Raw genomic sequence first — 12,944 nt, forward strand, 5'->3', positions numbered from 1 at the left:
GAGTAAGACTGTGGTGAACACAGCCATGCACATGTCTTTATGCGGTAGTCTTTCTGACTGTTTTGGATAAGCAAGCGGCAGATTAATAGCTGGGTCATACGGGACATGGATACTTAAACTTCTGAGGCAGTTCCACACCTTTGGCATCGTGGCTGCACCGGGTTACACTCCCACCAGCAGTGCAGGAGGCTTCCCTTCTCTGCACCTCCTCTCTGACACTTGTTATTTCCTGTCTGCTTCCTTCTAGCCATGCTGACCACAGTGAGCTGCCATGGCCTTGCAGTTTGGATTTGCATTTTCCTGAGACTTCATGATGGTGAACAAGTTTTCATGCACCTACTGGCCCTCTTTCTGTCTTCTTCGGAGAAATCTCTGCTTCCATCTTTTGACCAGGTTTTCATTGGCTTGTTTTTTTTCTTGTGGAGACGTGCGAGTTGATTGTATCTTTGGGCTTTTCACCCCTTGTCCGATGTGTGGTTTGCAAACATCCTCTCCCAATTGTTGTGGTGTCTTAGTATTCAGTTGATGGTTTCCTTGAGTGGGCAGAAGTGTGTGCATTTGATGTGGTCCCGTTTGTTTCTTGTTTCCTTTGTTGCCCTTGCCCAGTCAGACATGCTTCTTCCAAATAGGCGGCTCAGACAGATGGCAAAGAGCACTCTGCCTAGGTCTTCTCCTACAAGGTTCACGGTTTCAAGTCTGCCATTCAAGGCTTTAATCCATTTCAGGTGGTGTGTGTGCCAGGTGTAACATCATGGCGTACTCTCGTTGTGTTCCATGTGGCTGTGCAGGCTTCCCAGCACCGTTTATTGTAGAGACTCTCCTTTCTCCGCTGTCTCCACTTGGCTCCCTGGTCCAAAATGGGCTGTCCATGTAAGTTTGAGTTGGGCTCTGGGCTCTCAATTGTTTTGCATGGGTCTTCATGCCTGTTTTGGGGCCCAGACTGTGCCGTTTCGGTACCTCGCGCTTCGTCCTCTATGTTGAAATCAGAAATTGTGACACGTGCTGCTTTGTTCGTTTTCCTGAGGATTCCTTTGCCTAGTCAGGGTCTCGCGTTGCTGGCTAGAAACTTTAGGATTCTCTCTTCTTCTCTGTGGCAAATACTGCTGCAACTTTGACTGGGATTGCATGGAATCCAGAGATTCCTTACTGCGGTATGAACCTTTCAAGTGTGTTAATCCTTCCATTCCTAGATCCCTCGATATCTTTTTTTTTCTTGTGTCTTCTTGAGTTTCTTTCCCCAAAGGTTTGCTAGTTTTTGAATTAACATAGAATTCACCTGTTTTGCTAAGGTTATTCACAGAGATCCTATTCTTCGTAATGGCAAGCTCCTGTTTTTTTGTTTTTTTTTTCCTTAGCTTCAGTTTTTCTGTTCTTTGCAACTTTTAATTGGTTTTGTTTTGGCACAAGTGCATTGCTGTGCTCACATCTGCTGGCAATGCTCCTGTATTTGCTGTGGAAGTCTGGCCCTGTCCAACGTCCCTTCCCATCTGCCTCTACTCTACCTCGGACGCCTGCACCAGAACAACTGAAGCAGTGGTGAGGAGGCCCAAACCGAGGATTCCACCCAGCCCATACTGGGCCACAGACCCAGAAGGTGCGGACCTCACCACTGCACCACCGGCCGGCCACTTACATGTTCAGTGGCAACGTGCAGTTGAGTGCAACGGGAGTTAAATATACTAGTGAGCCCAACTCTAGCACTGTGTAGATGAGGCTAGGTTGTTTTTCGGGTCCATTGTGATGTCAGAGGATTTGTCATAATTGTGTCTCTGAGGTCCAGCATGCTTCCTGGATACAGGTTTCAGAGCCTGCTTGGAGCAGTCTCATAACTCACCCTTCCCAGTTAGCCCATGCTTGACCTTCGCTGCCGTTTTTTGGCTTGTGAATTTCTCTGACTTTCAAACGTTCCAGCAGAGTCTGTCTAAAGACGGACATCATCTTTCATTGTGGATAATTCAGGTGTGATTTCTGTTCACCTTCCATTTTCTGGGTCCTCTTTTTCTTTTCCATAGTATACTCGTCATGGTCTTTCTCAGCTATCTCCCTTAGACATGCTTATCAGTCCGTTCTCCTTCATTCCAAGGGATTAGTTTGTATTTCTTTAATCGCTGTATGTTCTCTAGGGTGAGGTGTGAGTGCTTTCGTGACTCTTGGTTGTTGTCCTTGAATTTGCACCGGTCACTTGTAGGACTCTTGGCTACCCTAGCCTAGGTCAAACTAAGCACTGAGAACACGTGGTCATGTGGGTTGGTTTGACATCCTGAGATCAGAAACTCCAAATTCGAGGTGGTCCTGGCAACCCCCTTCACGGACACAATGTTTCCAAGACAACTTAGACAAATCGGATGAATTCCACTCTCCAGGAAAGATATTTTTCTGTCTCTTTTCCGGATTTGGGAAGTTTCGAACTTGACCCCTGATCCTTGAACGTTCCCCTAGATTCCGTCCAGATACGGGCTTACTTAATTTTTATAGGGTGTGCCATTTGTTTGCCCTACATCCTCTACCCTGGCCTGTTTATTTTTCTTGAAACACAACTGTAAAGTTCTAATTTTCGTGCAACTTCCTTACATATGGTGTCAAAACACATAATCAATAATCCTTCTACGGCAAGAGGTAGGGGGAGAGAATTTCGATGGAGGCAAACAGAGCACACTAGCCTGGGAGGGCAGCCTTCACGAAGGAACGAAGCCCTGTGGAAGAGGGTGCTTTTCAGCACCCTTGTAGAGCACTTCCAAACAAAGAGACATACCCCAAGCGTGACAGGGCTCCATTCCTTCAAGGCTTCCAAGACATCTCTTGGGACACATTACCATGTGCCCAGTGGGCCCACGTGACACCAGAGCTTCGGAAAAAGAGACTGACCTTCAAAGAATGCTATGGGCCTTGGAAAGGAGGCATCGATTCTTCTCTTCAATGTCCTCAAGACATCTTTCTTGACTTTGCATTATGCTTAAGGCACAAGGGCACTGTAGGTGTGATGAACGCCAAGTCCGGCCACTTGTTTCCAATGAAGTTGCAAGCTTGAATCAGCATGACCTCCCCATAGACTTGAATAGATGACAATGTTCTCCTCTCCGTGCCTGTCCCTCTATTCTCACTTGTGGCCTAGGGTTCCTTTCTTATCCCTTGCATCAGACTCTGTTTTATCTCTTCTAGTTTCTGTGCCTGCTTTCTGTTTGCCAAACCTGTTTCTGGGTATCTGTCCCTTTAATAGCCTAGCCTAGGCCAATCCTCAGACTGTAACCATGCGGCCACCCTGGGGGACATGTTCACCGTGATGTCGTAAGCGACCTCAAAATTCGAAGTTGTCCTGACAACCTCCGTGCACACAGAGTTTCACAGCCATCTCAGACCAGTCTGACTCCTCACCCTGTCTAGGTAGGATAGTTTTCCTTTTTCTGCAATTGTTGTCAGTTTCTATCTTTCTCCTTGAACTTCGAAAGGGCTCCTACATTCTCTCTAGACACTGGTTTCACTCCTGTAAGATTATCCTGGGTTTTATCTCTTATATCTTGGGTAGATGGCAAAATGGGTGGACCTTACCCAGAAAAAGTCCTGGACTCCCTCACAAGTTGAAGTTGCCCAGGGAATGTTCTGATGCACAATGATGGTGTCATCTCGTGGCACTCTGCCAATTCCACCTTGGCAGGTCACAAGTTTTCCTTCCTTCTGCCTTTGGGAAGTGTACCAGATACTTCCATAGATTGTAATATTCTTATGGTTCCTTTTCTTGTGCGTATTGATAACGTATCCTCACAATTGCTGCTTATTTATGATCTCTGCCCGCACCATACCATGAAATCTATATTTCCTAACACTACTAATGTGATATGCACTCGTAATGTGAAACAGTGAGGCCCGGGCCGCCCAAGCGGAATGTGGGCACTTACCTGCTCCACCACAGGGCCGGCCCTGAATTGTACTTTTGGACCAACCTTTTGCCTGAACTTGGGAAGACGTGGGCCTGTTTGGATTATTCGTGAAGGTGATTAGTAATAACATCATGGACGGTAACATTTTCCGTTCGTTCATGGGTTTAGGACTGATCATGTTCTCTTCGTAGTATTCCTCTTCACCTATTTGGAATGGTCTGCCTTTCTGTAGCATCTGTAAGCATTTGGAGGTGATTTTCCATCCTTGGAAGTTCACCTTCTGTAAACTCTTTCCGCCCCCAAAGCTTTATGACATCATTCTGGACCCCTTTTTGGATTTTTGATTTGAGGTGAATTTATAGCCATGACCCTGCATTAGAACGTACTATAACTTCCAGATTCACATCCTCATTGCTTTAGACTTCTGTGTAGCTTACATCATCTTCACCAGTGTAAGACTAATCACAGGCCCTCACCACACACTTGTGCCTAATCTTCTCTTTCACCCTCCGTCACCGCCCCTCTTTGCCTCTGGGAGCCCGCATACAAATGTTCAGTGCCACCTGTTGGTTAGTGCTTGCTTTTTCTTCGCCTTGTAAGTGAGATTCTATGGTATTTGAATTTCTCACTGGGGCTTGTTACACTTCCCCTAAAACCCTCACAGCCATTCTGGTGGTCACAAACGGCTGGATTGCATCATTTGTTCCGGCTGAGTGGTATACCATTGTGTGGCTATAGCCCATCTTCCTTCTCCAATCATCCCTTGCTGGACACCAGGGTGCTTTCCAAGTCTTGGATATCCGGAGTAAGACTGTGGTGAACACAGCCATGCACATGTCTTTATGCGGTAGTCTTTCTGACTTTTTTGGATAAGCAAGCGGCAGATTAATAGCTGGGTCATACGGGACATGGATACTTAAACTACTGAGGCAGTTCCACACCTTTGGCATCGTGGCTGCACCGGGTTACACTCCCACCAGCAGTGCAGGAGGCTTCCCTTCTCTGCACCTCCTCTCTGACACTTGTTATTTCCTGTCTGCTTCCTTCTAGCCATGCTGACCACAGTGAGCTGCCATGGCCTTGCAGTTTGGATTTGCATTTTCCTGAGACTTCATGATGGTGAACAAGTTTTCATGCACCTACTGGCCCTCTTTCTGTCTTCTTCGGAGAAATCTCTGCTTCCATCTTTTGACCAGGTTTTCATTGGCTTGTTTTTTTTCTTGTGGAGACGTGCGAGTTGATTGTATCTTTGGGCTTTTCACCCCTTGTCCGATGTGTGGTTTGCAAACATCCTCTCCCAATTGTTGTGGTGTCTTAGTATTCAGTTGATGGTTTCCTTGAGTGGGCAGAAGTGTGTGCATTTGATGTGGTCACGTTTGTTTCTTGTTTCCTTTGTTGCCCTTGCCCAGTCAGACATGCTTCTTCCAAATAGGCGGCTCAGACAGATGGCAAAGAGCACTCTGCCTAGGTCTTCTCCTACAAGGTTCACGGTTTCAAGTCTGCCATTCAAGGCTTTAATCCACTTCAGGTGGTGTGTGTGCCAGGTGTAACATCATGGTGTACTCTCGTTGTGTTCCATGTGGCTGTGCAGGCTTCCCAGCACCGTTTATTGTAGAGACTCTCCTTTCTCCGCTGTCTCCACTTGGCTCCCTGGTCCAAAATGGGCTGTCCATGTAAGTTTGAGTTGGGCTCTGGGCTCTCAATTGTTTTGCATGGGTCTTCATGCCTGTTTTGGGGCCCAGACTGTGCCGTTTCGGTACCTAGCGCTTCGTCCTCTATGTTGAAATCAGAAATTGTGACACGTGCTGCTTTGTTCGTTTTCCTGAGGATTCCTTTGCCTAGTCAGGGTCTCGTGTTGCTGGCTAGAAACTTTAGGATTCTCTCTTCTTCTCTGTGGCAAATACTGCTGCAACTTTGACTGGGATTGCATGGAATCCAGAGATTCCTTACTGCGGTATGAACATTTCAAGTGTGTTAATCCTTCCATTCCTAGATCCCTCGATATCTTTTTTTTTCTTGTGTCTTCTTGAGTTTCTTTCCCCAAAGGTTTGCTAGTTTTTGAATTAACATAGAATTCACCTGTTTTGCTAAGGTTATTCACAGAGATCCTATTCTTCGTAATGGCAAGCTCCTGTTTTTTTTTTTTTTTTTTTCCTTAGCTTCAGTTTTTCTATTCTTTGCAACTTTTAATTGGTTTTGTTTTGGCACAAGTGCATTGCTGTGCTCACATCTGCTGGCAATGCTCCTGTATTTGCTGTGGAAGTCTGGCCCTGTCCAACGTCCCTTCCCATCTGCCTCTACTCTACCTCGGACGCCTGCACCAGAACAACTGAAGCAGTGGTGAGGAGGCCCAAACCGAGGATTCCACCCAGCCCATACTGGGCCACAGACCCAGAAGGTGCGGACCTCACCACTGCACCACCGGCCGGCCACTTACATGTTCAGTGGCAACGTGCAGTTGAGTGCAACGGGAGTTAAATATACTAGTGAGCCCAACTCTAGCACTGTGTAGATGAGGCTAGGTTGTTTTTCGGGTCCATTGTGATGTCAGAGGATTTGTCATAATTGTGTCTCTGAGGTCCAGCATGCTTCCTGGATACAGGTTTCAGAGCCTGCTTGGAGCAGTCTCATAACTCACCCTTCCCAGTTAGCCCATGCTTGACCTTCGCTGCCGTTTTTTGGCTTGTGAATTTCTCTGACTTTCAAACGTTCCAGCAGAGTCTGTCTAAAGACGGACATCATCTTTCATTGTGGATAATTCAGGTGTGATTTCTGTTCACCTTCCATTTTCTGGGTCTTCTTTTTCTTTTCCATAGTATACTCGTCATGGTCTTTCTCAGCTATCTCCCTTAGACATGCTTATCAGTCCGTTCTCCTTCATTCCAAGGGATTAGTTTGTATTTCTTTAATCGCTGTATGTTCTCTAGGGTGAGGTGTGAGTGCTTTCGTGACTCTTGGTTGTTGTCCTTGAATTTGCACCGGTCACTTGTAGGACTCTTGGCTACCCTAGCCAAGGTCAAACTAAGCACTGAGAACACGTGGTCATGTGGGTTGGTTTGACATCCTGAGATCAGAAACTCCAAATTCGAGGTGGTCCTGGCAACCCCCTTCACGGACACAATGTTTCCAAGACAACTTAGACAAATCGGATGAATTCCACTCTCCAGGAAAGATATTTTTCTGTCTCTTTTCCGGATTTGGGAAGTTTCGAACTTGACCCCTGATCCTTGAACGTTCCCCTAGATTCCGTCCAGATACGGGCTTACTTAATTTTTATAGGGTGTGCCATTTGTTTGCCCTACATCCTCTACCCTGGCCTGTTTATTTTTCTTGAAACACAACTGTAAAGTTCTAATTTTCGTGCAACTTCCTTACATATGGTGTCAAAACACATAATCAATAATCCTTCTACGGCAAGAGGTAGGGGGAGAGAATTTCGATGGAGGCAAACAGAGCACACTAGCCTGGGAGGGCAGCCTTCACGAAGGAACGAAGCCCTGTGGAAGAGGGTGCTTTTCAGCACCCTTGTAGAGCACTTCCAAACAAAGAGACATACCCCAAGCGTGACAGGGCTCCATTCCTTCAAGGCTTCCAAGACATCTCTTGGGACACATTACCATGTGCCCAGTGGGCCCACGTGACACCAGAGCTTCGGAAAAAGAGACTGACCTTCAAAGAATGCTATGGGCCTTGGAAAGGAGGCATCGATTCTTCTCTTCAATGTCCTCAAGACATCTTTCTTGACTTTGCATTATGCTTAAGGCACAAGGGCACTGTAGGTGTGATGAACGCCAAGTCCGGCCACTTGTTTCCAATGAAGTTGCAAGCTTGAATCAGCATGACCTCCCCATAGACTTGAATAGATGACAATGTTCTCCTCTCCGTGCCTGTCCCTCTATTCTCACTTGTGGCCTAGGGTTCCTTTCTTATCCCTTGCATCAGACTCTGTTTTATCTCTTCTAGTTTCTGTGCCTGCTTTCTGTTTGCCAAACCTGTTTCTGGGTATCTGTCCCTTTAATAGCCTAGCCTAGGCCAATCCTCAGACTGTAACCATGCGGCCACCCTGGGGGACATGTTCACCGTGATGTCATAAGCGACCTCAAAATTCGAAGTTGTCCTGACAACCTCCGTGCACACAGAGTTTCACAGCCATCTCAGACCAGTCTGACTCCTCACCCTGTCTAGGTAGGATAGTTTTCCTTTTTCTGCAATTGTTGTCAGTTTCTATCTTTCTCCTTGAACTTCGAAAGGGCTCCTACATTCTCTCTAGACACTGGTTTCACTCCTGTAAGATTATCCTGGGTTTTATCTCTTATATCTTGGGTAGATGGCAAAATGGGTGGACCTTACCCAGAAAAAGTCCTGGACTCCCTCACAAGTTGAAGTTGCCCAGGGAATGTTCTGATGCACAATGATGGTGTCATCTCGTGGCACTCTGCCAATTCCACCTTGGCAGGTCACAAGTTTTCCTTCCTTCTGCCTTTGGGAAGTGTACCAGATACTTCCATAGATTGTAATATTCTTATGGTTCCTTTTCTTGTGCGTATTGATAACGTATCCTCACAATTGCTGCTTATTTATGATCTCTGCCCGCACCATACCATGAAATCTATATTTCCTAACACTACTAATGTGATATGCACTCGTAATGTGAAACAGTGAGGCCCGGGCCGCCCAAGCGGAATGTGGGCACTTACCTGCTCCACCACAGGGCCGGCCCTGAATTGTACTTTTGGACCAACCTTTTGCCTGAACTTGGGAAGACGTGGGCCTGTTTGGATTATTCGTGAAGGTGATTAGTAATAACATCATGGACGGTAACATTTTCCGTTCGTTCATGGGTTTAGGACTGATCATGTTCTCTTCGTAGTATTCCTCTTCACCTATTTGGAATGGTCTGCCTTTCTGTAGCATCTGTAAGCATTTGGAGGTGATTTTCCATCCTTGGAAGTTCACCTTCTGTAAACTCTTTCCGCCCCCAAAGCTTTATGACATCATTCTGGACCCCTTTTTGGATTTTTGATTTGAGGTGAATTTATAGCCATGACCCTGCATTAGAACGTACTATAACTTCCAGATTCACATCCTCATTGCTTTAGACTTCTGTGTAGCTTACATCATCTTCACCAGTGTAAGACTAATCACAGGCCCTCACCACACACTTGTGCCTAATCTTCTCTTTCACCCTCCGTCACCGCCCCTCTTTGCCTCTGGGAGCCCGCATACAAATGTTCAGTGCCACCTGTTGGTTAGTGCTTGCTTTTTCTTCGCCTTGTAAGTGAGATTCTATGGTATTTGAATTTCTCACTGGGGCTTGTTACACTTCCCCTAAAACCCTCACAGCCATTCTGGTGGTCACAAACGGCTGGATTGCATCATTTGTTCCGGCTGAGTGGTATACCATTGTGTGGCTATAGCCCATCTTCCTTCTCCAATCATCCCTTGCTGGACACCAGGGTGCTTTCCAAGTCTTGGATATCCGGAGTAAGACTGTGGTGAACACAGCCATGCACATGTCTTTATGCGGTAGTCTTTCTGACTTTTTTGGATAAGCAAGCGGCAGATTAATAGCTGGGTCATACGGGACATGGATACTTAAACTACTGAGGCAGTTCCACACCTTTGGCATCGTGGCTGCACCGGGTTACACTCCCACCAGCAGTGCAGGAGGCTTCCCTTCTCTGCACCTCCTCTCTGACACTTGTTATTTCCTGTCTGCTTCCTTCTAGCCATGCTGACCACAGTGAGCTGCCATGGCCTTGCAGTTTGGATTTGCATTTTCCTGAGACTTCATGATGGTGAACAAGTTTTCATGCACCTACTGGCCCTCTTTCTGTCTTCTTCGGAGAAATCTCTGCTTCCATCTTTTGACCAGGTTTTCATTGGCTTGTTTTTTTTCTTGTGGAGACGTGCGAGTTGATTGTATCTTTGGGCTTTTCACCCCTTGTCCGATGTGTGGTTTGCAAACATCCTCTCCCAATTGTTGTGGTGTCTTAGTATTCAGTTGATGGTTTCCTTGAGTGGGCAGAAGTGTGTGCATTTGATGTGGTCCCGTTTGTTTCTTGTTTCCTTTGTTGCCCTTGCCCAGTCAGACATGCTTCTTCCAAATAGGCGGCTCAGACAGATGGCAAAGAGCACTCTGCCTAGGTCTTCTCCTACAAGGTTCACGGTTTCAAGTCTGCCATTCAAGGCTTTAATCCACTTCAGGTGGTGTGTGTGCCAGGTGTAACATCATGGTGTACTCTCGTTGTGTTCCATGTGGCTGTGCAGGCTTCCCAGCACCGTTTATTGTAGAGACTCTCCTTTCTCCGCTGTCTCCACTTGGCTCCCTGGTCCAAAATGGGCTGTCCATGTAAGTTTGAGTTGGGCTCTGGGCTCTCAATTGTTTTGCATGGGTCTTCATGCCTGTTTTGGGGCCCAGACTGTGCCGTTTCGGTACCTAGCGCTTCGTCCTCTATGTTGAAATCAGAAATTGTGACACGTGCTGCTTTGTTCGTTTTCCTGAGGATTCCTTTGCCTAGTCAGGGTCTCGTGTTGCTGGCTAGAAACTTTAGGATTCTCTCTTCTTCTCTGTGGCAAATACTGCTGCAACTTTGACTGGGATTGCATGGAATCCAGAGATTCCTTACTGCGGTATGAACATTTCAAGTGTGTTAATCCTTCCATTCCTAGATCCCTCGATATCTTTTTTTTTCTTGTGTCTTCTTGAGTTTCTTTCCCCAAAGGTTTGCTAGTTTTTGAATTAACATAGAATTCACCTGTTTTGCTAAGGTTATTCACAGAGATCCTATTCTTCGTAATGGCAAGCTCCTGTTTTTTTTTTTTTTTTTTTCCTTAGCTTCAGTTTTTCTATTCTTTGCAACTTTTAATTGGTTTTGTTTTGGCACAAGTGCATTGCTGTGCTCACATCTGCTGGCAATGCTCCTGTATTTGCTGTGGAAGTCTGGCCCTGTCCAACGTCCCTTCCCATCTGCCTCTACTCTACCTCGGACGCCTGCACCAGAACAACTGAAGCAGTGGTGAGGAGGCCCAAACCGAGGATTCCACCCAGCCCATACTGGGCCACAGACCCAGAAGGTGCGGACCTCACCACTGCACCACCGGCCGGCCACTTACATGTTCAGTGGCAACGTGCAGTTGAGTGCAACGGGAGTTAAATATACTAGTGAGCCCAACTCTAGCACTGTGTAGATGAGGCTAGGTTGTTTTTCGGGTCCATTGTGATGTCAGAGGATTTGTCATAATTGTGTCTCTGAGGTCCAGCATGCTTCCTGGATACAGGTTTCAGAGCCTGCTTGGAGCAGTCTCATAACTCACCCTTCCCAGTTAGCCCATGCTTGACCTTCGCTGCCGTTTTTTGGCTTGTGAATTTCTCTGACTTTCAAACGTTCCAGCAGAGTCTGTCTAAAGACGGACATCATCTTTCATTGTGGATAATTCAGGTGTGATTTCTGTTCACCTTCCATTTTCTGGGTCTTCTTTTTCTTTTCCATAGTATACTCGTCATGGTCTTTCTCAGCTATCTCCCTTAGACATGCTTATCAGTCCGTTCTCCTTCATTCCAAGGGATTAGTTTGTATTTCTTTAATCGCTGTATGTTCTCTAGGGTGAGGTGTGAGTGCTTTCGTGACTCTTGGTTGTTGTCCTTGAATTTGCACCGGTCACTTGTAGGACTCTTGGCTACCCTAGCCAAGGTCAAACTAAGCACTGAGAACACGTGGTCATGTGGGTTGGTTTGACATCCTGAGATCAGAAACTCCAAATTCGAGGTGGTCCTGGCAACCCCCTTCACGGACACAATGTTTCCAAGACAACTTAGACAAATCGGATGAATTCCACTCTCCAGGAAAGATATTTTTCTGTCTCTTTTCCGGATTTGGGAAGTTTCGAACTTGACCCCTGATCCTTGAACGTTCCCCTAGATTCCGTCCAGATACGGGCTTACTTAATTTTTATAGGGTGTGCCATTTGTTTGCCCTACATCCTCTACCCTGGCCTGTTTATTTTTCTTGAAACACAACTGTAAAGTTCTAATTTTCGTGCAACTTCCTTACATATGGTGTCAAAACACATAATCAATAATCCTTCTACGGCAAGAGGTAGGGGGAGAGAATTTCGATGGAGGCAAACAGAGCACACTAGCCTGGGAGGGCAGCCTTCACGAAGGAACGAAGCCCTGTGGAAGAGGGTGCTTTTCAGCACCCTTGTAGAGCACTTCCAAACAAAGAGACATACCCCAAGCGTGACAGGGCTCCATTCCTTCAAGGCTTCCAAGACATCTCTTGGGACACATTACCATGTGCCCAGTGGGCCCACGTGACACCAGAGCTTCGGAAAAAGAGACTGACCTTCAAAGAATGCTATGGGCCTTGGAAAGGAGGCATCGATTCTTCTCTTCAATGTCCTCAAGACATCTTTCTTGACTTTGCATTATGCTTAAGGCACAAGGGCACTGTAGGTGTGATGAACGCCAAGTCCGGCCACTTGTTTCCAATGAAGTTGCAAGCTTGAATCAGCATGACCTCCCCATAGACTTGAATAGATGACAATGTTCTCCTCTCCGTGCCTGTCCCTCTATTCTCACTTGTGGCCTAGGGTTCCTTTCTTATCCCTTGCATCAGACTCTGTTTTATCTCTTCTAGTTTCTGTGCCTGCTTTCTGTTTGCCAAACCTGTTTCTGGGTATCTGTCCCTTTAATAGCCTAGCCTAGGCCAATCCTCAGACTGTAACCATGCGGCCACCCTGGGGGACATGTTCACCGTGATGTCATAAGCGACCTCAAAATTCGAAGTTGTCCTGACAACCTCCGTGCACACAGAGTTTCACAGCCATCTCAGACCAGTCTGACTCCTCACCCTGTCTAGGTAGGATAGTTTTCCTTTTTCTGCAATTGTTGTCAGTTTCTATCTTTCTCCTTGAACTTCGAAAGGGCTCCTACATTCTCTCTAGACACTGGTTTCACTCCTGTAAGATTATCCTGGGTTTTATCTCTTATATCTTGGGTAGATGGCAAAATGGGTGGACCTTACCCAGAAAAAGTCCTGGACTCCCTCACAAGTTGAAGTTGCC

This window comes from Equus asinus, chromosome 24 (assembly GCF_041296235.1).
Source record: "Equus asinus isolate D_3611 breed Donkey chromosome 24, EquAss-T2T_v2, whole genome shotgun sequence".
NCBI classification, from domain to species: Eukaryota; Metazoa; Chordata; class Mammalia; order Perissodactyla; family Equidae; genus Equus; species Equus asinus.